The sequence below is a fragment of the Cherax quadricarinatus genome, chromosome 62 (assembly GCF_038502225.1).
Source record: "Cherax quadricarinatus isolate ZL_2023a chromosome 62, ASM3850222v1, whole genome shotgun sequence".
NCBI classification, from domain to species: Eukaryota; Metazoa; Arthropoda; class Malacostraca; order Decapoda; family Parastacidae; genus Cherax; species Cherax quadricarinatus.
In genome coordinates this window covers 7,938,209-7,962,161 of record NC_091353.1, presented here as the reverse complement: position 1 = coordinate 7,962,161, position 23,953 = coordinate 7,938,209, and positions in this window count along the sequence as shown.

The following is a 23,953-nucleotide window of genomic DNA, read 5'->3' as shown; positions in this document are numbered from 1 at the left end:
CCCGAGCCTTTAGCTCATAAGACTGTCATTCCCATTAGCCCCCTTGAGGCGGGGATGGCAGACCAGAGAGGCCTAGCTTGTGGCTAGGCCTGGGGACAGTTGGTCCCAAAGATGAGGAGGTACTTGTGCCTCCTCCCATGGGAGACTTAGGTCTCAGACACTCCCCAAAGAGGGAGCCAAAGCCGGGCCACCACTTGGAAAAGGCCCGGGCCGGGAGAATACCGGCTAATCTTTAATAATTTAATAATCAAAATTAACCATTTGCTGTAAAAATTATTTGCATTATTAATTTTACCTGCTTTTTCTGAGAATGTTGATGGGGAACTAATATAGTCTGGATGTTAGGTAATGTTTAATGATCGCCCGGCCATCACACACATCGGAGAATTCATAAGGATTATCGACTGGACGACGATTGAAAAACAGTGTGTATTGTGTTCGCAAATCTGTGTTAGTTTATGCACAGATTAGCGTCGTTCCTGGTGATCCTTGGACTGTGTTCAGTGCTTCGGAGCAGTGAGCCACGAGAGGGTGGCTACGGGCCCCGACTGGGGCTCTGAGCCTCACAGCTCTGCACCCAGTGTGGGCGGCTGTGAGGTCACAGGCAGCAGCTCTGCTGCTGGCTCTGTCCCCACACCTACAGTCACCATGACAGATCCAGGAGAGCGGCCTAAACGTTCCTTGGAATGCGGGGACGAGTTGGAGGACGACGTGGGGCAGGTGGGAGCCCCCACCAAGAAGGCCAAGGATGCAGTGGAGACTACTGTACCTACCAATCTGCCACTAGGTCCGTCGGCAGCCCCTACCCAAGAAGACTTGCACCCCCAGATGGCCATAGGGGTCGTGGAAGGAAGCCAGGAGGATGTAGCTCCTCAAGTGGCAAGGATGGAGCCATCCCAGGTCCCTACACCAGTTGCGTTGGCCTCCACAGTGGACGGGGAATGGTTGACTCCACGTGGAAGGAGGAGTTCCCGCTCAGCTCGGGCACAAGCAACCAGGGCCTTCAACAAATTCAAGGTTCCCAACTACGGGTTTGTAAGGTATCTGGAAGGTCTCCCCCACCTCAAGTTCCGCTGCGAGTTCACTCTCAGGAACGAGGTTCTGGTCATTCCTCGGGACGAAGACTCTTACGAGGAGTTGAAGGGGCTGGTTGTGACCCATCCCAGCATGGTGGAACTGCTTGCTTCGGAGAAGGTGTACAAGGGGGTGCTTTTACACGTCCCTGTGCCCCTCCCACTGGACCCCATATTGGAAGTGCCCAATATTGTCAAGGCGGAGCGACTCACTGCAACGGTGAACAAGGTGCCCACCCGCCAAGTGCTGATCCACCACAAAGGTCCACTTCCCACGCACCTGGACCTTGGAGTCTGGGGAAGATTCAAGACCCAACCATACCTGTCAGGCCCAGTACAATGCTTCAACTGCCAGGGGTTCAATCATATTGCAGCCACCTGCCAGCGAGAGAAGAAGTGTGGTGTGTGCAGCAAGGCACACGACTCGAAGGACTGCATTGCAATCCTCAAACATCCACCTGGCGAAGCCCTTCGGCCAGCGCCCAAGTGTGCCAACTGCTCAAAGAGGCACCATGCCTGGAACCGGAGCTGTCCTGTGATGGTGCAGCACTGGCAGCAGGTTCGTCATCGGAACGACCCGACAGCCCCGACGCCACCCAGCCTTGGAACTGCCCAGCAACAGTCGGCATGGGCTCCAATCACGGTTCCCCGGATACCACAGGAGGGCAATACCAGCGAGTTCCCAGCACTGGGCTCCCAGCGGGGGCATCAGAGGGCAGACACTGGTTTGCAGCAGCGCGGTCAACTGCGGCGTCAGATGGCAAGGTGGCCAAGAAGGCAGAATCATTGGGAAAACCAGCCACAGGCCAGGCAGGTCCCAGCTGGGCACCAACATTCCTTGCCATACGGCCAGCAGGCCTCTTCCCTAGGACAGGCCCCTCCTGTGAGCAGCCAGCGACAGGCAGAGGTTCCCCGCCAGGGGACTTGGAAGCCCATGGCCACTCATGCCGGGCCCAGGGTGCACCCAGCTTATGCTGCTGCAGTGTCGACAGCCACCCAGACATACCCAGTGACCCAGCCCCGCCTCGACGGGTCGTCCAGCTCAATGCCTGCAGAGGTAATGGTCGAATCCTTTCCGGATCGACTGAAGAAAACCATCGGGGTCATCTCAGCGCTCCTCTGTCGCCTGCTGCCGTCGGCAGAGGACAGGGGCGCCTGCAGGCAGCTCCTGTCATGGATGCTGGGCGTGGTCCTACTGGACAGGAAAGACTCGATGGAACTTCAAGCCATCATCCAGGAGTCCTTCCAGTCTGTGATGGAGGAGGCCCCGGAGTCGCCAACAACGGACGACGAGTCCCAGGCAGAGATGGAATCAGTGAGCCACCTCTGCGGCCCTTGAAGATCCTCCAGTGGAACATTTGTGGGCTGCAGCGGAAAATTCACTTAGTGATTGAAGCTGCAGTTCAGGATGAGGTTGATGTCTTCCTGTTTCAGGAGACACTCCCCGATTTGTCACGTCAATTGCAGCCACGTATTCCGGGATTCTCTGCCTACCTACAGCGCCTGGAAGGGACTGGCAGGGGCACGGCGATCTACGTCAGGACCACTATCCCTCATTCAATCTCCACTGACCCCATCGACTGTGGGGAGGGCGTAGAGGTTCAGGCTGTCACCCTACACCTGGCGGATGGACCTCTCGTGGTTTACAATATTTACAGAAGCTCTCGGTACACCCTTGACATCTCAGAGGTGGCAGCACTCGCCCCACGGGAGGGTCTTGTTGTGGCTGGGGATGTCAATGCCCACCACCCAATACTTTCTTCTGTCTCTCCTACCAACGCAGCTGGGAGGCACCTTGCGGCTGTGCTGGAGGAGGTCCCTGAGATCGCCCTCCTCAATAATGGTGAGCCAACCCATCACTATGGTGGCCGCCTGGATGTCACACTCATCTCTAGGCGGTTGCTCTCGAGCGCGAGATGGGAGGTCCACCCCCGTCTCACCAGTGATCACTTTGCAGTGGTCACTACGCTGATGGTCCAGCGGTGCCCGCTCCCCACACCTACCCCCAGATGGAATCTAAAAAAGGCCGACTGGCAGTGCTTCCAGGAGGTCATTGAGCGTTGGTGGGCGGAGTCTCCCCTTCCAGAAGACCCAGATGAGGCGGCTCAAAGCTTGCAGGTGGCCTTCACATGCGCAGCTGAGGCAGCAATACCTAAGATTACAGGTGGAGGGTCATATAAACGTGACTGGTGGTTTTACAATGAGGACATCAGGGAACAGAACCACCGCATCAATGTTGTACGCAAGATGCACAGGCGTAATCCCACGGTTGAGTCCATGCGTCTGCTCAGGGAAGTGGTGCGGCATGCACGCCATGTCTCACACAGGGTCCGGCAGGCTAAATGGTTCGAGTGGTGTGCCTCCTTCAGCTACTCCTCCACCTTATCTGAGATTTGGACCAAGTTACGATTGGCCACTGGGCAGCGTCGCAGTGTGGCTCGGTTGCACCCAGACCCCGCAACGGAGGCAGAGCGTCTGGTGGACCTATTCACCTCCAGAGCGGCCATGGCTCAACTGCCTCAGGATCTCCAGGACCTCCAAGCCACCCTCCTTCCTAGAAGGGTGATGGTGATCCAAGCAGCATGCCAGGCTGGGGATGTCACAGATGAAGACTTCACCGACCAGGAGCTCCAGGCAGCCTTCACATCTCATCGAGACACTGCTCCGGGGCATGATGGTATCACCTATGGCATGATCACTCGGTCTGGCCATTCTGGACATTCAGCTGTCCTGGGAGTCATCAACCAGACTTGGCGAGCTGGCAAACTCCCTGTCGTATGGAAGGAGGCTGACATCATACCGATTCCTAAGCCTGGGGATCCTGGCAGTGTGAGACCCATCTCCCTCACCAGTTGCATTTCGAAGGTGTCTGAAAGGATGGTGTTGGAGCGCCTGAGGTGGAAGCTTGGCCCTCATCATAAACACCTCTATGGCTTCACCAGAGGAGTGGGCACTTTCGAAAGCCTTACCACTCTACTGACCGGCATTGGGTCGGACGCCCAAGCCCACATTGTTGTCTTTCTTGACCTCGAGAAAGCTTTTGAGCTAGCCAGTGCACCTGCCATCCTCTCACTCTTGGCCCGCAGGGGGATTAAAGGCAGGCTGCTTTCATGGCTTCGTTCCTATCTCCAGGACAGGCGGGCCCGGGTACGCTTCCAGGGGCATGCCTCTTCTCTCAAGACCCTGGACAATGGCACTCCACAGGGCGGGGTGCTTAGTCCCACCCTGTTCAATGTACTGATGCACCAGCTGGTGTGCTTGCCTTTCTCCAGAGGGACCGTCCTCCTCAGCTATGCCGATGACCTGGCACTTGTCGTACCTAGGAAGCGCCGGCTTTTGCAGCGTGCCCAGGAGGACCTCGATCTGCTGGCTTCCACCTGCCGTCACTTGGGACTCAAGATATCTGCAGCAAAATCCAAAGCCATGATCCTTCGCACCAAGGTGCCCAGTCAGAGGCTGCGGGTCCTGGGCATCGACCTGGAGTGGGTTCACAGTTATAGGTACCTTGGCATCTACATTGACAGGCACCTCACCTTCCAGAAACATGTGCGCCACATTAAAGAGAGGGCTCTGCAGAGGGTCAGGGCATTGAGTGCCATGGCCAACCCTAGGGTTGGGGCCAGCCTCGAGGTCATGAGGTTGTTCTACATCCAGGCAATACGTTCCCTCGTTGACTATGGGGCACTTGCTCTGGTTCACGCCAGACCCACAAACATCAAATCCCTCTGTGTCATCCAGAACACAGCTGTACGGGCCATGCTGGGGGCTCCTAGGTGGGCCAATGCAGTGGCTCTGAACCTTGAGGTGCAGCTGCAGCCTGTTGAAGACAGGATCCAACTGGTAGCTGCCAGGAGGATTGCAAAGTATCTCCGACTCCCAGGGGTTGACAAACTGATGAGAGATTTACGGGTCCGCCAGGGACAGGTCATTCCATTGCATCCCGGCCGCCGATGGATGTGGTCGGTAGCAGATGCCACACAGAAGCTCTTGCCCATGACATTGCTCCAGGCGGGGGGCTGCGACAGACTGGCAGCGAACTACACGGTGCCACCCCCTTGGGCACCAGAGCTGTTTGCAGTGAGCTGGACAACCCTACCAGACAGCAAGAGGCATTGCACCCGGGACATTCTGCACCACCTTGCCTCGGCTAGCATTGTGGGTGCGGAAGGCCCAGGGTGTGTGCCATATTACACTGATGGCTCCAGAGACCCAGTGGCAGGCCGCACAGCTGCTGGGATTTTCCACAGCAATCTGACAGCAGGTTGGCGCCTCCCAGACCATTGCACCATCCTCCAGGCCGAACTCTTTGCCATCCAACAAGCTCTGCGGCATGCTCTTGCAGGCCATCAGCATCCCCCCATCATCCACGTTGATTCCAAGGCAGCAATCCAAGCGCTTATGCACAGAGAGCCAAAGGACAACATACACTTAATCACATCCATCCGGGGTGACCTGCAGACTCTCATGGCCCAGGGTCGCAGGGCTACCATCAACTGGATCCCGAGCCATGTGGGTATCCCTGGCAATGATGCTGCAGATGAGGCTGCTAGGACTGCAACCCTCGAGGCACAGCCACATGCTGCGATCTCCATCAGCCTCAGCCAGATTGCACTGTTGGCTGCTGGTGCGGCGAGGCGCCCATTCCCTGACCCTGGGGAGTCACGGAGCCTCTGTTGGTATGTCAGGGCGACCCACAGGGTGCCCCCTCCAAGTCTTCGGACACAGTCCAGGGAACTGAGGGTGCATATCCACCGCCTACGCTTAGGGTATCTCACCACTGCGCGGATTGTTGAACGGGCACGAGAGGAGCTCTGTGCCCATTGTGACCGAATGGTTCCACAGCCCTTGGTGCACTACCTGTTAGACTGCCCGGCTACGATGCCCCTTCGCCGTAGACACTTCCCAATGACCCCAGTAGGGCAGACCCGAGAGAATGAGGCAGCACATCTTGTGTACTTAGCTGTCAGGGACTTGGAAACCTTACTTCCAGTCCTTGCATGTCATCCGCCCCCCCGCTGAAGTTGCTGCGAGGGCCTGCTTTGGGCCTCCATTGCACTGCACACCAGCCACTGTTAGTGCACACTAACGTTTGGTACGTCATCTGGACATAGGGCCGGTGAGGTACCCCCCCCTTCCTGCTGAAGACCTGCCACACAGGTGCAAGTAAAGATAAATGTCACTTCCCTACCCGGGGAGCCAATGCCGGGTCACCAAAATGGAAGAGACCCGGGCCGGGATTACCGGCGAATCAAATAGAATAGAATAGAATAGGTAATGTTTGTCAGGAAACAGCACAAATGTTTCCTGACGCTGGTCTTCAGGTTAGGTTAGGTAAGGTAAGGTTTGTCAGGAAACAGCACAAGTGTTTCCTGACGCTGGTCTTCAGGTTAGGTTAGGTAAGGTTTGTCAGGAAACAGGACAAGTGTTTCCTGACGCTGGTCTTCAGGTTAGGTTAGGTAAGGTTTGTCAGGAAACAGGACAAGTGTTTCCTGACGCTGGTCTTCAGGTTAGGTTAAGCAAGGTTTGTCAGGAAACAGGACAAGTGTTTCCTGACGCTGGTCTTCAGGTTAGGTTAGGTAAGGTTTGTCAGGAAACAGAACAAGTGTTTCCTGACGCTGGTCTTCAGGTTAGGTTAGGTAATGTTTGTCAGGAAACAGGACAAGTGTTTCCTGACGCTGGTCTTCAGGTTAGGTTAGGTAATGTTTGTCAGGAAACAGGACAAGTGTTTCCTGACGCTGGTCTTCAGGTTAGGTTAGGTAAGGTTTGTCAGGAAACAGGACAAGTGTTTCCTGACGCTGGTCTTCAGGTTAGGTAAGGTTTGTCAGGAAACAGGACAAGTGTTTCCTGACGCTGGTCTTCAGGTTAGGTTAGGTAAGGTTTGTCAGGAAACAGGACAAGTGTTTCCTGACGCTGGTCTTCAGGTTAGGTTATGTAAGGTTTGTCAGGAAACAGGACAAGTGTTTCCTGACGTTGGTCTTTAGGTTAGGTTAGGTAAGATTTGTCAGGAAACAGGACAAGTGTTTCCTGACGCTGGTCTTCAGGTTAGGTTAGGTAAGGTTTGTCAGGAAACAGGACAAGTGTTTCCTGACGCTGGTCTTCAGGTTAGGTTAGGTAAGGTTGGTCAGGAAACAGGACAAGCGTTTCCTGACGCTGGTCTTCAGGTTAGGTTAGGTAAGGTTTGTCAGGAAACAGGACAAGTGTTTCCTGATGCTGGGCTTCAGGTTAGGTTAGGTAAGGTTTGTCAGGAAACAGGACAAGTGTTTCCTGACGCTGGTCTTCAGGTTAGGTTAGGTAAGGTTGGTCAGGAAACAGGACAAGCGTTTCTTGACGCTGGTCTTCAGGTTAGGTTAGGTAAGGTTTGTCAGGAAACAGGACAAGTGTTTCCTGACGCTGGTCTTCAGGTTAGGTTAAGCAAGGTTTGTCAGGAAACAGGACAAGCGTTTCCTGACGCTGGTCTTCAGGTTATGTTAGGTAAGGTTTGTCAGGAAACAGGACAAGTGTTTCCTGGCGCTGGTCTTCAGGTTAGGTTAGGTAAGGTTTGTCATGAAACAGGACAAGTGTTTCCTGACGCTGGTCTTCAGGTTAGGTTAGGTAAGGTTTGTCAGGAAACAGGACAAGTGTTTCCTGACGCTGGTCTTCAGGTTAGGTTAGGTAAGGTTTGTCAGGAAACAGAACAAGTGTTTCCTGACGCTGGTCTTCAGGTTAGGTTAGGTAAGGTTTGTCAGGAAACAGAACAAGTGTTTCCTGACGCTGGTCTTCAGGTTAGGTTAGGTAAGGTTTGTCAGGAAACAGAACAAGTGTTTCCTGATGCTGGTTTTCAGGTTACGTTAGGTAAGGTTTGTCAGGAAACAGAACAAGTGTTTCCTGACGCTGGTCTTCAGGTTAGGTTAGGTAAGGTTTGTCAGGAAACAGAACAAGTGTTTCCTGACGCTGGTCTTCAGCTTAGATTAGGTAAGGTATGTCAGGAAACACGTCAAGTGTTTCCTGACGAAGATCACAGCCCTATAATGACCCACAGTTGGAGTTTTTGGTCATCTGACCGAGACCTTCCACTGGCTTACCCCTCCCCCCCTTTAAAAAATTATGGCTTATGATTAGGTATAAATATTTAATAATGTTTAAGTGATATCTAACGTCCCAAACGATGGAGATAGACTCTGAAATAACTATACTAACTAGGCTATAACTGCACGAGTCGTCTGTGTAACTTGTAAGTGGCTTATGCAGCAGTGTAACTCTCAGCAGTATAACACTGTTAAATATTCCCAAGAGATATAACTTAAGTAATATAACTCAGGCAAATAATGTACAGCGGTAGAGCGCAGTTAAATACTGTGAAAGGTATAACTCGGGTAAATTTGTAGAGGTATAGCTTGGGTAAATACTGTATAGAGGTGTAACTCAGTTAAACACTGTATAGAGGTATAACTCGGGTAAATACTGTATAGAGGTGTAACTTGGGTAAATACTGTATAGAGGTGTAACTCAGTTAAACACTGTATAGAGGTATAACTCGGGTAAATACTGTATAGAGGTGTAACTTGGGTAAATACTGTATGGAGGTGTAACTCAGTTAAACACTGTATAGAGGTATAACTCGGGTAAATACTGTATAGAGGTGTAACTTGGGTAAATACTGTATAGAGGTATAACTCGGGTAAATACTCTATAGAGGCAAAATTCAGGTAAATAATATATTGAAGTATAACTCAATTAAATATTATATGGAGGCATAACTCAGTTAAATTCTGTAAAAAAAAGGTATAACTCGGGTAAATTCCATAAAGAAGTATAACTAAGAGCTACAACTCAAGTATATAAGTCTCACGTGAGGGTGTGTGTGTGTTCAGGTGGGCCAGGATACTTATTAAAATAATTGGCCGATTATTGCCAAACAATTCTTCATTAATATGGAAAATTAAAGACCTGCTCGTGACCAAAATGGAAGTGACACGAAAACGTTTCAAGCCAGTTGACCTTTGTGTATGTAAATGATCATAGATGTTAATAATATTTTATTACGTGTAAACTACACGAAGAAATCAAAATTTTTAATTTTGATTTTTGTCTGGATTTTTTTTAATTATGAGTGAGTCTGTGTGCTTGGATCTGCAGCTATATATACACTTTTCTGTGTTAAATTTGGTTATTATTCCTCGTGTTCTGTGTAATTTGATGGTAATTGTGGCTGCTAGTTCTGTGATCTGATTGGCTGGTGATTGGGCCCTTGGTGGGTCAACTGGTTTTGGGCTCTGATAAGTGATTTAAATGCTCATGGGACAGCTGGTGAACCAGCTTCTCCTGTGTTGGACCAGCTGGTCCTGTGAGCTGACTGGTGATTGGACCGCTAGTGGACCAGCTGGTCCTGTGAGCTGGCTGGTGATTGGACCGCTAGTGGACCAGCTGGTCATGTGAGCTGGCTGGTGATTGGACCGCTAGTGGACCAGCTGGTCCTGTGAGCTGACTGGTGATTGGACCGCTAGTGGACCAGCTGGTCATGTGAGCTGACTGGTGATTGGACCGCTAGTGGACCAGCTGGTCATGTGAGCTGACTGGTGATTGGACCGCTAGTGGACCAGCTGGTCCTGTGAGCTGGCTGGTGATTGGACCGCTAGTGGACCAGTTGGTCCTATGAGCTGGCTGGTGATTGGACCGCTAGTGGACCAGCTGGTCCTGTGAGCTGACTGATGATTGGACCGCTAGTGGACCAGCTGGTCCTGTGAGCTGACTGGTGATTGGACCGCTAGTGGACCAGCTGGTCCTGTGAGCTGACTGGTGATTGGACCGCTAGTGGACCAGCTGGTCCTGTGAGCTGACTGGTGATTGGACCGCTAGTGGACCAGCTGGTCTTGTGATGACGATAATTCCGTAGTCAGTGGAAAAGTTTACGATCATGTCAACATATGAAGATGGAGCAGGGCTCTTGATCCAAGAAATCTGAGCTATTTCCTAATGGGTACACTTGTGTTTTTCCCCTGCAAACAGGTTATATATTAATGAACGACATTTTACTGTACACACACACACACACACACACACACACACACACACACACACACACACACACACACACACACACACACACACACACACACATAATTACATCAGTAAAACAATCCACAGTCTATTATGGGTTCGTAAGTTAGTTGAGAAGTGCCAATTACTGAAGCTAAACTGGGAATAATGTGAGTGAACTTAACCCAAGAATTATAGTACCTTGATGCTTCGAGGTGCCTTGATGATGCTTCAAGATGCCTTGATGATTATTCAAGGTGCCTGGATGATGCTTCAAGGTGCCTGGATGATGCTTCAAGGTGCCTGGATGATGCTTCATGGGGCCTTGATGATGCTTCAAGGTGCCTTGATGATGTTTCCAGGTGCCTTGATGATGATGCTTCAAGGCGCATTGATGATGTTTCAGGTGCCTTGATGATGCTTCCAGGTGCTTTGATGACCTTTCAAGGTACCTTGATAACCCTTCAAGGCACCTTGATAACCCTTCAAGGTACCTTGATGACCATTAAAGGTATACCTTGATGATCCTTCACGGTGTCTTCACGACCCTTCTAGGTCATGAATCATCCAAAAAAAATATATATCATTCACAAATACAGAAATCATCCTAGAAAATAATCATCGTCAGACACCCAAATTACTCAGAAAATTATCGAAAAACGTAAAAAATCATTGTAAAAGAATGATCAAATACTAATAATCATCCAGGTAGCATTAATAATCATCCAGGTAGCATTAATAATCATCCAGGTAACATTAATAATCATCCAGGTAGCATTAATAATCATCCAGGTAGCATTAATAATCATCCAGGTAGCATTAATAATCATCCAGGTAGCATCAATAATCATCCAGGTAGCATCAATAATCATCCAGGTAGCATTAATAATCATCCAGGTAGCATCAATAATCATCCAGGTAGCATTAATAATCATCCAGATAGCATCAATAATCATCCAGGTAGCATTAATAATCATCCAGATAGCATCAATAATCATCCAGGTAGCATTAATAATCATCCAGGTAGCATCAATAATCATCCAGGTAGCATCAATAATCATCCAGGTAGCATCAATAATCATCAAAGTATCAATAATCATCCAGGTAGCACTAGTAATCATCCAAGTAGCATTAAGAATCATCCATAAAATCTTACAGAATCATCCCAAAACATAGAATCATCCGAAAAACTAGAATCATGCAATAAACATTAGGAGCGACCCAGCCAGGAACAAGAAGTACCCAGCCTGGATGAAGTCTGTGAGATATTACTGTTCTAGTTTTTGTGAAAAGTCAGATTAGCATTTCAGGTTCCCATGATAGACTCGTTTATTTCAAGGAGAAATGAGTTGATCATCTCAAGTGAGGTGCATCACGATGAGATGATCAATGCCTCCTCCAGTGGTTCAGTTCCCTTTAAAATCATGCCTTCAGAGTCATGCCGTTTCCCTTAAAATCACGTTCTTGAATTAACCCCAAAGCCATCAAAGACACGTTCTCTCCCCTCCAAGACTCACCTAATGTTCTCTTGAGGTCACCCCTTCCTTCAAAGTAACCTCGTTCAAAGTAATCTCCTTCAAAGTAACTTCCTTCAAAGTGACTCTCCTTTAAAGTAACCTCCTTCAAAGTAACCTCCTTCAAAGTAACCTCCTTCAAAGTAACCTCCTTCAAAGTAACCTCCTTCAAAGTAACCTTCAAAGTAACCTCCTTCAAAATAACCTCCTTCAAAGTAACCTCCTTCAAAGTAACCTCCTTCAAAGTAACCTTCAAAGTAACCTCTTTCAAAATAACCTCCTTCAAAGTAACCTCCTTCAAAGTAACCTTCAAAGTAACCTCCTTCAAAATAACCTCCTTCAAAGTAACCTCCTTCAAAGTAACCTTCAAAGTAACCTCCTTCAAAGTAACCTTCAAAGTAACCTCCTTCAAAGTAACCTCCTTCAAAGTAACCTCCTTCAAAGTAACCTCCTTCAAAGTAACCTCCTTCAAAGTAACCTTCAAAGTAACCTCCTTCAAAGTAACCTCCTTCAAAGTAACCTCCTTCAAAGTAACCTCCTTCAAAGTAACCTCCTTCAAAATAACTTCCTTCAAAGTAACCTTCAAAGTAACCTCCTTCAAAGTAACCTCCTTCAAAGTAACCTTCAAAGTAACCTTCAAAGTAACCTCCTTCAAAGTAACCTCCTTCAAAGTAACCTCCTTCAAAGTAACCTCCTTCAAAGTAACCTTCAAAGTAACCTCCTTCAAAGTAACCTCCTTCAAAGTAACCTCCTTCAAAGTAACCTCCTTCAAAGTAACCTCCTTCAAAGTAACCTCCTTCAAAGTAACCTCCTTCAAAGTAACCTCCTTCAAAGTAACCTTCAAAGTAACCTCCTTCAAAGTAACCTCCTTCAAAGTAACCTTCAAAGTAGCCTCCTTCAAAGTAACCTCCTTCAAAGTAACCTCCTTCAAAGTAACCTCCTTCAAAGTAACCTCCTTCAAAGTAACCTTCAAAGTAACCTTCAAAGTAACCTCCTTCAAAGTAACCTCCTTCAAAGTAACCTCCTTCAAAGTAACCTCCTTCAAAGTAACCTCCTTCAAAGTAACCTCCTTCAAAGTAACCTTCAAAGTAACCTTCAAAGTAGCCTCCTTCAAAGTAACCTCCTTCAAAGTAACCTTCAAAGTAGCCTCCTTCAAAGTAACCTCCTTCAAAGTAACCTCCTTCAAAGTAACCTCCTTCAAAGTGGCTCTCCCCCACTCACCAGACAACTTCTTACCTCTTACAAGTGAACTATACACAAACCTCTCAGCACTTCTCAAGAGTTCATTTAAAAACTGGAGCACTTCTCTCCTATCTGACCAGATTTCTTCTTGCTTAGGTGAATCATATCCCAGTGGTAATTAAGAGGGTGGGCGCTCTGACGATGGTAACCCGATACTCTGTATTACATTAGACAAGGCCACAGAATTGCCAGTTACCTGTCGACTGGCATACACCCGTTTTAGGTTGGTAAGATTTGGGTACGATGGGTTAAATTACTGTTGGAAATGATGTAAAGATACAAGCTGGGTATCCTTATTGATGAAATGTTTCGCCTACACAGCAGGATTCTTCAGTCAAATACAGAGGCTACAGCAGAAATGAAATAAACATGGTGTAATCAGTCCCTCAACCTTGGAGAAAAAGTATTTGAGGTGGTCAGTCCCTCAGGTGAAATTAAATCAGGATAATACACAACCCACACATAGGTAGGAAAAATTTATGACGATGTTCCGGTCAGATTTAGACCATTGACAAGTCATACACGTCTCATGGGCGGCCTATTTGTAATACATTTTTTTTTCGTTAGATTCAGAATGATTTTTGCGAACTTATTGCATACGCAAATTTTCACTTGCCCTATCCGGCAAGAAGAGCGTTGCTATTTAAGCCAAAAATCGCAAGTTTTACTTATTCGGCACGACATATTATATAAGGTGTGTCTAGTGGCTCATGGGAGGCACACAATTCTAGTTTCTTCAATACATTTCTTGCAGTATTGTAGGGAATTTGAAATAGACTATAACTAAGTAGAACGAACTGTGAAATATAAATTAGCGTTTTTATTGCTCTTAAAATTTACGAGTTTAGTTCACCCTTGAATGTCACATTTTTTGTACGGCTTTATTTCAGAGCCGGTCAAATACTCGGGTTTAATGTCGTTGTCTACCTGCGAGGTGTTTGTATATAACTTGAGAATGGCTCATCCTATCGGCTTCAAATTTTCATGTAACTATTGATATGTTCAGACGTCCTCCGATCAACTTTATGTACACTAACTTCATTGAAAACAATGGGGAAAATTTAAATACTAGATTTCATCATGCACTAATTTGTGGGGAAGAGATATACAGTGGACCCCCGGTTAACGATATTTTTTCACTCCAGAAGTATGTTCAGGTGCCAGTACTGACCGAATTTCTTCCCATAAGGAATATTGTGAAGTAGATTAGTCCATTTCAGATCCCCAAACATACACTTACAAACGCACTTACATAAATACGCATACATAATTGGTCGCATTCGGAGGTGATCGTTATGCGGGGGTCCACTGTACAGGGTGTTTCAAAATAATGGACGCAAAATCAAACTGCTCCATCTATTTGAAACACCCTGTACGTAGATCTGTGTGGACAAAAACCCTGGGACTTCCTACTCCCCCACCTGACTTTATTCGCACACGCAGGGTTATCCCTCCCAGTCTTCTGCTTGTAATGCTTACTTGCTTAAGACACTGGATGGAGTTAAATTGAGAAATTCTCTGTTTTATGAAGGTAACCTGTCAGTCAGACGTCAGGAAGCAAAAGCTGATGGTCAGCCCTGAGGAAGAACTCAGCGCAGGAATATACACACCCATCCATCATGTATTTTAGTATTCAGGAAAGGCTAAGTATACCCAAACTTATTGACAGAGAGATGCCAACTGGTGAGGAAAAAATCCCTCATCTTAAGATCAACAGGGAACACCTGTGGCCAGCCAATTCATGAGTCCCTTTTTGGCATCATGCACAGGAAATGTCTATCATGCATGCTTTTTTCTAACCCTATGGCGCTTAAAACATACGAAATTCAACAGCTAAACAGAAGCGAGGTGGTAGCCATTTGTGACAGGATATATACACAGAGGTACATATTTTTTGTGTATTCAACAGAGAAGTGTGCATCTCTGATATATATATATATATATATATATATATATATATATATATATATATATATATATATATATATATATATATATATATATATATATATATATATATATATATATATATATATATATATATATATATATATATATATATATATATATATATATATATATATATATATATATATATATGGAGATGTCCTGTTTAAGGGCAATGTGTGGTGTAAATATTATGCAGAAAATTCGGAGTGTGGAAATTAGGAAAAGGTGTGGAGTTAATAAAAGTATTAGTCAGAGGGCAGAAGAGGGTTTGTTGAGGTGGTTTGGTCATTTAGAGAGAATGGATCAAAGTAGAATGACATGGAAAGCATATAAATCTATAGGGGAAGGAAGGCGGGGTAGGGGTCGTCCTCGAAAGGGTTGGAGAGAGGGGGTAAAGGAGGTTTTGTGGGCGAGGGGCTTGGACTTCCAGCAAGCGTGCGTGAGCGTGTTAGATAGGAGTGAATGGAGACGAATGGTACTTGGGACCTGACGATCTGTTGGAGTGTGAGCAGGGTAATATTTAGTGAAGGGATTCAGGGAAACCGGTTATTTTCATATAGTCGGACTTGAGTCCTGGAAATGGGAAGTACAATGCCTGCACTTTAAAGGAGGGGTTCGGGATATTGGCAGTTTGGAGGGATATGTTGTGTATCTTTATACGTATATGCTTCTAAACTGTTGTGTTCTGAGCACCTCTGCAAAAACAGTGATTATGTGTGAGTGTGGTGAAAGTGTTGAATGATGATGAAAGTATTTTCTTTTTGGGGATTTTCTTTCTTTTTTGGATCACCCTGCCTCGGTGGGAGACGGCTGACTTGTTGAAAAAAAAATATATATATATATGTATTTATATATATATATGTATTTATATATATATGTATATATATGTATATATATGTATATATATGTATATATATGTATATATATGTATATATATGTATATATATATATATATGCCCCCCAGAAATATAATCGCTGTTTTTAGGGATTAAAGTACCCTTGACTGTTGGTGGTGACATGAAGCTTTAATGGAGTAGATAGGCTTTAAACCTCCCTTACAACTCCTACCCACACACTTGGAGCAGGGAGAGAGTGGACCAAGTAGCGACCAGTCAAGAGGCGGGTGCCAGAGCTGTGAATCGACCCCTACAACTACAAATAGGTAAGGATAGATAGGCGAATACACTCTCTAGGTAAACTGTGCTGGTCTCACCAGTCTGAGTGTTGGTGTGGTGGACCACAGCATCAGCAACCACTATTATTATTATTATAATCAAAGGGGAAGCGCTAAACCCGTAGGATTATACAGCGCCCGGGGGGGGGGATGTGGAAGGCATTCAGGCTTAATTCGGGGAACTGGAGCACAGTTCCAATTCCCTAAATCAAGAGCCCCTCACCAACATCAAGGAACCTTCCATGAGGGGTCAGCAACCACTAGCATACCAAAGTTAGAGTGGTCATTGCCTCTCCCAGCATCGACCATTCCTGGCGGAATCGGAGGCATCCAGACTAGCTTCAAGGAATTGGAGCACAGGTCCAATTCTTTAGATCAGGAGCCCCTCACCAGCATCAAGGAACCTCCGTCGATGGGGCCTTCACTACACAACCTTGCTCCTCCCTCTACAATCGTCACACATCATCTTGCTCGTAGCTGGATGCTGTGGGCAACATCGTCACCTGGAGCACCTCCACTACACAACCTTGCTTGTTCCTCTCGCTGGTATCGGCATCCATCACACTCCAGCAATTAGCATATGCATCGCGGTTCGCAACTGCCCTAGCGAAGGTATTGTGTTTAATTTATTCATTACTTCATTATGCATGGGTTTCATCCAGTATTGTTCGACTTATTGCCCTCTTTCGAGCAGCCTGTCGTTGAGGTATGGAGCAAGTCTTGCCCCCGGCTACACCCGCATCAACTTGCACAGGTGTGCCTACACTTCCTTACTGATTCCCCCACAGTTTTGTTCATCACTGGATTTCCCGACCTCTGATCACAGGACCTTGCACGGGTCTGCATCTGCTTCCTTATTATCTCTCCCAGAATCATCTGGTTTATCTGGAGAGAGTTCCGGGGGTCAACGCCCCCGCGGCCCGGTCTGTGACCAGGCCTCCTTAGGTCAGTGTCCCAGGATGCGACCCACACCAGTCGACTAACACCCAGGTACCCATTTTACTGATGGGGAACATAGACAACAGGTGGAAAGAAACACGTCCAATGTTTCTACTCTGGCTGGGAATCGAACCCAGGCCCTCACCGTGTGAAGCGAGAGCGTTAACCACCAGGCCACCAGAGCATCAGTGGGGTTTCCAGACTAAAATCACATCAACGTACATAGGTCTGGATCCACTTCCTTACTGATACCTTCCGCCATTTCTGTTCTTAATAGATTTTTCCAGACTAAAATTGCATCAACTTGCACAGGTCTGCATCTGCTGCCTTACCGACTCCCTCAGCACTTTTAATCCCCGGGGATTTAAAACCCACATACGTATGCATACATGTTGCAGAACCATGGGGGGAGTAGAATGATAGCTCTAGGCCTTTCGTGTTGCAATCAGCACATCATCAGGAGCTTGCAAAGTCGCAGAAAAGAGGAGGATGTCCAAGTAAATACGATCCCTAAAAAATGTCTGCACTCCAGTGCAGACGTCCTTAAGGGATCGTCTTTACTTGGACATCCTCTTTTCTGCAACTTTGCAAGCTCCTGATGTGTTGATTGCAACACGAAAGGCCTAGAGCTATCATTCTACTCCCCCCCCCGTGGTTGTTTTGCATCCTGTGTCGCTTGGTTTGCGATATTTGCATAGTATATGTACGTATCATGATTTTTTGGAGCACGTTAATGCCTGGGTCACACTAGCGACAATGTTGAGAGTGGTGCTCGCGGGAACCTGCCATTTCTCCATCACCTCATTTGTTTCGCGGTAAGTTTAAACCTGTAAGTGCATATAATTTTGGTGGTTTGCATAAGTGAATGCAAATGGCTGGTACCTTGACCATATATATTTAAGGGCGACGGTAAATCTTCCCTGTGAAACAATATACTCACAGGTAGTTTGCCTCTCTCCTGCTCTCGTTCTTGTTCTCTCTCTCTCTCTCTCTCTCTCTCTCTCTCTATATATATATATATATATATATATATATATATATATATATATATATATATATATATATATATATAACTTTCATTCAGATTAATTATATAAGTATTTTGGTCAAATTATTGTTTTGGTCAAATTATTATTATTGTTATTATTATTATTATTTAGTAACTAGTAAGCACTGAACTAGCGAGGATAAATCAGTGCCATGAGCGTTGTAGCATCGACTCTCTCTCCTTGAAGAAGGTTAGGTAAGATTAGTCAGGAAACAAGACAAGTGTTTCCTGACCCACAGCTGGAGCTTATGGTCATCTGACCGAGGCCTTCTACTGGCTTACCACTCCACCACTTTAAAAAAAAAAGTGTGTTTTTTTTGTATCCGTGAAGAGAGATAAAAGCTCCCCGACTCAGCTCACTGCACATTCAGATTTAAAACCTGTTTAGCATACGTACGATGCCACACAAAAATTTAATGGAGGTAACTGTGTAGCCTCTGTCGGGGGTACAAATTATGTTTACGAATTAAGTACGTGACTTGGACTGTTGACAAGTCACACTATGTTAACAGTTCCAAAATTCATTGACTGGTCACATTGCTCCAAGTCTAAGTAAGTCCAAGTCCAAGAAAGTTTGAGTTCAAGAAAGTCCGACTCCAAGAAAGTTCGGCTCCAAGAAAGTCCAACTCCAAAAAATCTGACACTAAAAAATTCGACTCCAAAAAAGTTCGACTCCAAAAAAGTCGGACTCCAAAAAGGCCGGCTCCAAAAAAGTTTGACCCCTAAAAAAGTCCGTCTCAAAAAAGTCCGATTCAAAAAGTTCGACTCCAAAAAAGTCCGACCCATAGAAAAGTCCGACTCAAAAAAGTCCGACCCATAGAAAAGTCCGACTCAAAAAAGTCCGACTCCAAAACGTCCGACTGAAAAATCCTACTCAAAAAAGTCCGTCTCAAAAAAGTCCGACTAAAAAATGTCCATCTCAAGAAAGCCCGACTCGAAAAAATCCGAGCCCAAAAAGTCCAACTCCAAGAAAGTCGAAATCTAAGCAGTCTCCCTTCTGGAAATGCTAGGTAGTTACATAACGTTGACTTAGTAAAAATAGGAGCTGCCAAAAATTCATCAAGGCTAAAAGTAAATATGTACACAGATAACTAGGAATACGTCGCCATAATCTTCCTTCTCCTATGTCCGGGTTGTGTATTGTTCCAGTCACGGTATTGTTCCAGTCACGGTATTGTTCCAGTCACGGTATTGTTCCAGTCACGGTATTGTTCCAGTCACGGTATTGTTCCAGTCACGGTATTGTTCCAGTCACGGTATTGTGACTTTTTCTTCTCTCTGAGTACACAAATGAGCTGCCGAACACTAGTTAGTTTTCTCTGTAAACAAATTCGTGTGATTAGCAGATGGACTTGGATTATTATTCTATAAAGTAAGTGTAGATTTGTGAGTGAGTCTCCTTTGCGTCTGCTGCTCCTGATGATCCAGCAGTAGTAGGTAAATGGATGTTTGGCTGGTACTCATGGGTCGCATCCTGGGATGGGTGAGACTTATGGGCAAGTCTCCAGACACCTACTGTCCCTGTTCACCTAGTAGTATATAGGTACCTGGGTGTTAGTCGAATGTTGTAGGAGGTGACATACTAAGGGGAGGTAGTATATCTTATATCAGCTCTCAGCCTGAGGATAACAGCTTCAGGGCTTTCGGACAAATTTTGAAGCCATTTTCAGTGCAGTGAATTTTACGCAAGTTCTCAATTACATAGGAACATATGAATGGAGGAACACTGCAGAAGGCCTACTGGCCCATACAAGGCAGGTTGAGATCCGCATGACTCCTTACCATCGTGGATATACCTTAAGAAAAATGTCAAGATACCAAGCAGGAGGCTAAACTTGTGATAAATATTCCACTAAATCAGGTATACCAAGCATATACAAGACATATATTCAAGGTATTTACGTTCAGAGGCTAAGTGAACCTGTCTCGGGAGATATACCAGAGTATATTCAGGTTTCTCAGGTGATATACCAGGCGGTGTTTACCTGCCTCAGGCAGCATACCTCACCTAAGAGCGAGGAACACCTCGGCATCATCACAGTGCAGGCATCATCTCGTCAGGGAGTTGAGTTGTAAAAGCAATCTGACCTGCAGGGAGCAGCATGAGAAGAGGGATGACCCTGGTAACTTCAAGACCTGGTCTTCAAGACCTGGTCTTCAAGACCTGGTCTTCAAGACCACAGTTAAGACCAACACAAAGAAGGAAACACTTTTCAGCTGAGATATAAGACAGAGCTGGTGGTCCAGACTATATTGTAGAATCAATATGGTCTTGATGACCAGGTCTGTGGGTAAACTGAGAATGAGGAACCACGTAGGAATGGGGGAACATAAGTATATGATGCTGGGGGAGCGAAGAGAGGAGATATAATCTCGACATACCAGATGCTACGGGGCAGTAAACAGACTCTTCACCAAGGGTATAAAAACAAGAGGACATTGGTGGAAATTACACATGCCCAGATGCCCAACTAGATGTGAAGTGAAATGAGGAACACACACACACACACACACACACACACACACACACACACACACTAAACATATTCATGAGTGCACCAGTTTTTTTTACCTGCTCCTCCTCAGGGGCAGTAATCATATGGAAGGTGAAAAAAAAAGAATCAAAATAACCGGAGAGAGATGTGATCACGGCAGAATCCAGCCAGGAAGCTGTCATAGATGCTGCTGACAGAGATAAAAACGTCAGTATTCCGTCACACACACAAACACACACACACACACACACACACACACACACACACACACACACACACACACACACACACATATATATATATATATATATATATATATATATATATATATATATATATATATATATATATATATATATATATATATTATATATATATAATATATAATATATATATATATAATACATAATATATATATATATATATAATATATATATATATATATGTATATATATATATATAATATATGTATATATATATATATATATATATATATATATATATATATATATATATATATATATATATATATATATATATATATATATATATATATATATATATATATATATATATATATATATATATATATATATATATATATATATATATATATATATATATATATATATATATATATATATAATGTCTTTCCTGCAATAAATTTCAAAGGGTTAGTTTGGGAAATCGAGAGAATTTTGAGAAGACTAGATGCTGTATGATTTTTATCGGAGGAACCTCGCCTCCAGTGCTAGTTGATGCTTCAGTTTACTCTTAGTTCTGACTAGGAGTGGTTTAATGGCGGTTTTGAGTGTGTGTGGAATAAAAACAGTACTTAAACAACTAGCTGAAGATTTAGATTTAAGGTTTTTGTCTTCTGGACGACAGTGGCTAGTTTATTGTGCAGACATTATTGATCATATGGAAGGTAGTGGCTAATTTACTGTGCAGACATTATCGATCATATGGAAGGTAGTGGCTAGTTTACTGTGCAGACATTATCGATCATATGGAAGGTAGTGGCTAGTTTACTGTGCAGACATTATCGATCATATGGAAGGTAGTGGCTAGTTTACTGTGCAGGCATTATCGATCATATGGAAGGTAGTGGCTAGTTTACTGTGCAGGCATTATCGATCATATGGAAGGTAGTGGCTAGTTTACTGTGCAGACATTATCGATCATATGGAAGGTAGTGGCTAGTTTACTGTGCAGGCATTATCGATCATATGGAAGGTAGTGGCTAGTTTACTGTGCAGACATTATCGATCATATGGAAGGTAGTGGCTAGTTTACTGTGCAGACATTATCGATCATATGGAAGGTAGTGGCTAGTTTACTGTGCAGACATTATCGATCATATGGAAGGTAGTGGCTAGTTTACTGTGCAGGCATTATCGATCATATGGAAGGTAGTGGCTAGTTTACTGTGCAGACATTATCGATCATATGGAAGGTAGTGGCTAGTTTGTGTATCCCATATCTCTCCTGCGGATAGTACTGTTTAGTTTGTGTTCCTCATGTCCATCCTGTAGACGGTAGAGCGAGAACATACGGACATGTTGAGCGCCCCGAAGGGTTAACAAGAGTACATCTGGATTTATATCAACAAAGTACCACTACAAGAGGCGTGAATGCGTGATATGGGAGAAGCGTGAGGGTCCTTGATGGAACGAACACGCCCAGTTCATCTGCCAAGAAAAATCATGTTTATATTACTTACACTCGATTTCCAGAGGTCTAATGTCTTGTTAGGAAATAAGTGAACGTTGCTTAGGATAGCCAAGTGAAGTTTAAGTGGCTTATTGCTACTGGGGGTCTTGGGAAAAAGTGCAGCATTATTTTTACGTATTCTGTGGGACTGCACAGTTCTTTTGCATACCTAAGCACACTCTTTTTCGTGAGGAATTTCTCGTGAAAGAAAGAAGTATGGACCTATTGCACTATCGTGAGCCTACACCAAACACTGATCTGTGGACTATAACACGGTCTACATGAGACCATACCAGACACAGTGTTAATTAACGAACCTCGTGTGCGATTTTCGGGTTCTAATTCGTCCAGACGCATGAGACGTGGCTTCCAGAGAAAACTGTATTTAGACAGTAAGTTGTTGGAGGTCTCATCAAGTGAGTCCAGCACAAGGCTTCGGTCAGATGACCGAAAGCTCCAGTGGCGGGTCATCATGTAAATAAGACCCGAAACAGGAAACACTTGTCCTGTTTCCTGACGAATCTTACCTAACCTGAATCCAAATAGGACATGAAGATTCACAGCTCCGAGGTCTATCAGTCGTGTTTCAGGACGCAATAACTGCAATATGTACAACAGAGAGGCTCCAGTCTCCTACGTATAACTTTCAATGATACTTTCTCTTTCCATTAACTAATCACTCTAATTAGTGTTTGTAAATAACAGCAAAAATATTGTTGGTTCACCTATCACATGCAAAAAGAATGCATTCTAATATCCTTTACAAACTTATATAAAAAGTATTCAAAATAGGTAAAGAACTTTGTGGACATAGTGAGACATGGTGTGTGAGGGTTGTGGAGTGTTTACCAGGTGAGGCTGGAGCAGCCTAGCCCTGGCAGCCTAGCCCTGGCAGCCTAGCCCTGGCAGCCTAGCCCTGGCAGCCTAGCCCTGGCAGCCTAGCCCTGGCAGCCTAGCCCTGGCAGCCTAGCCCTGGCAGCCAGCCTTGATGATGGTATTTCGGGGTTTTGTAATATATATTGCTCGAGTTTTTTGCTTGGCCGTTTTCTGTACCTGTCGTGTGTGTGTGTGTGTGTGTGTGTGTGTGTGCGTGTGTGTGTGTGCGTGTGTGTGTGTGTGGGTGTGTGTGTGTGTACCACTTCTGATTGTGTTATACGCGCACACAAGTTATGGCACAAGTCGTCTCTCTCTTTATGCAAATTTTATCGAGTCTAATTCAGCTCACGTAAACGTATATTCAATAAAACTTACTCTTTGTAAATTTATAGGTAAATGTTTTACAAGGGATGGTGTTTGAGTGTGGTTTATGGGGGCGGATACATGCACTTGTATCACCCTGCTAGACACGTCTGCTTGTAGCACCTCTAACTTCACCTATAGCAACTTAAAATATTTCAAAGTCTTTCTTTGATATTTCCGATTTTTTTTTTGTATATATACAGTGCTTGTCACGGCAATATGCAGAGTGAGCGCCCCGGCATAATGCCGTGACGAAAATGAAAGGCCTACCATACAGGGGAATCTTTTTTTGTCAGTGCATTATGCTGGGTAGCAGCCGTTACCATGACGTCACGGCCTGCCGCCACACTCCACAGTGACTCCTCAGTGCTCACATGGCTGTGGTGAGAAGAATTGTTGCGCAATCGACACCATGCCCAGCCCTTCTAGGGTAGGGTAGGTGCCTGAGCCTGAGCTTGCAACTCACAAGACTGTCATTCCCATTAGCCCCCTTGTGGCGGGGATGGCAGACCAGAGAGGCCTAGCTTCTCCCTACGAGCCCCGTGAGGGCG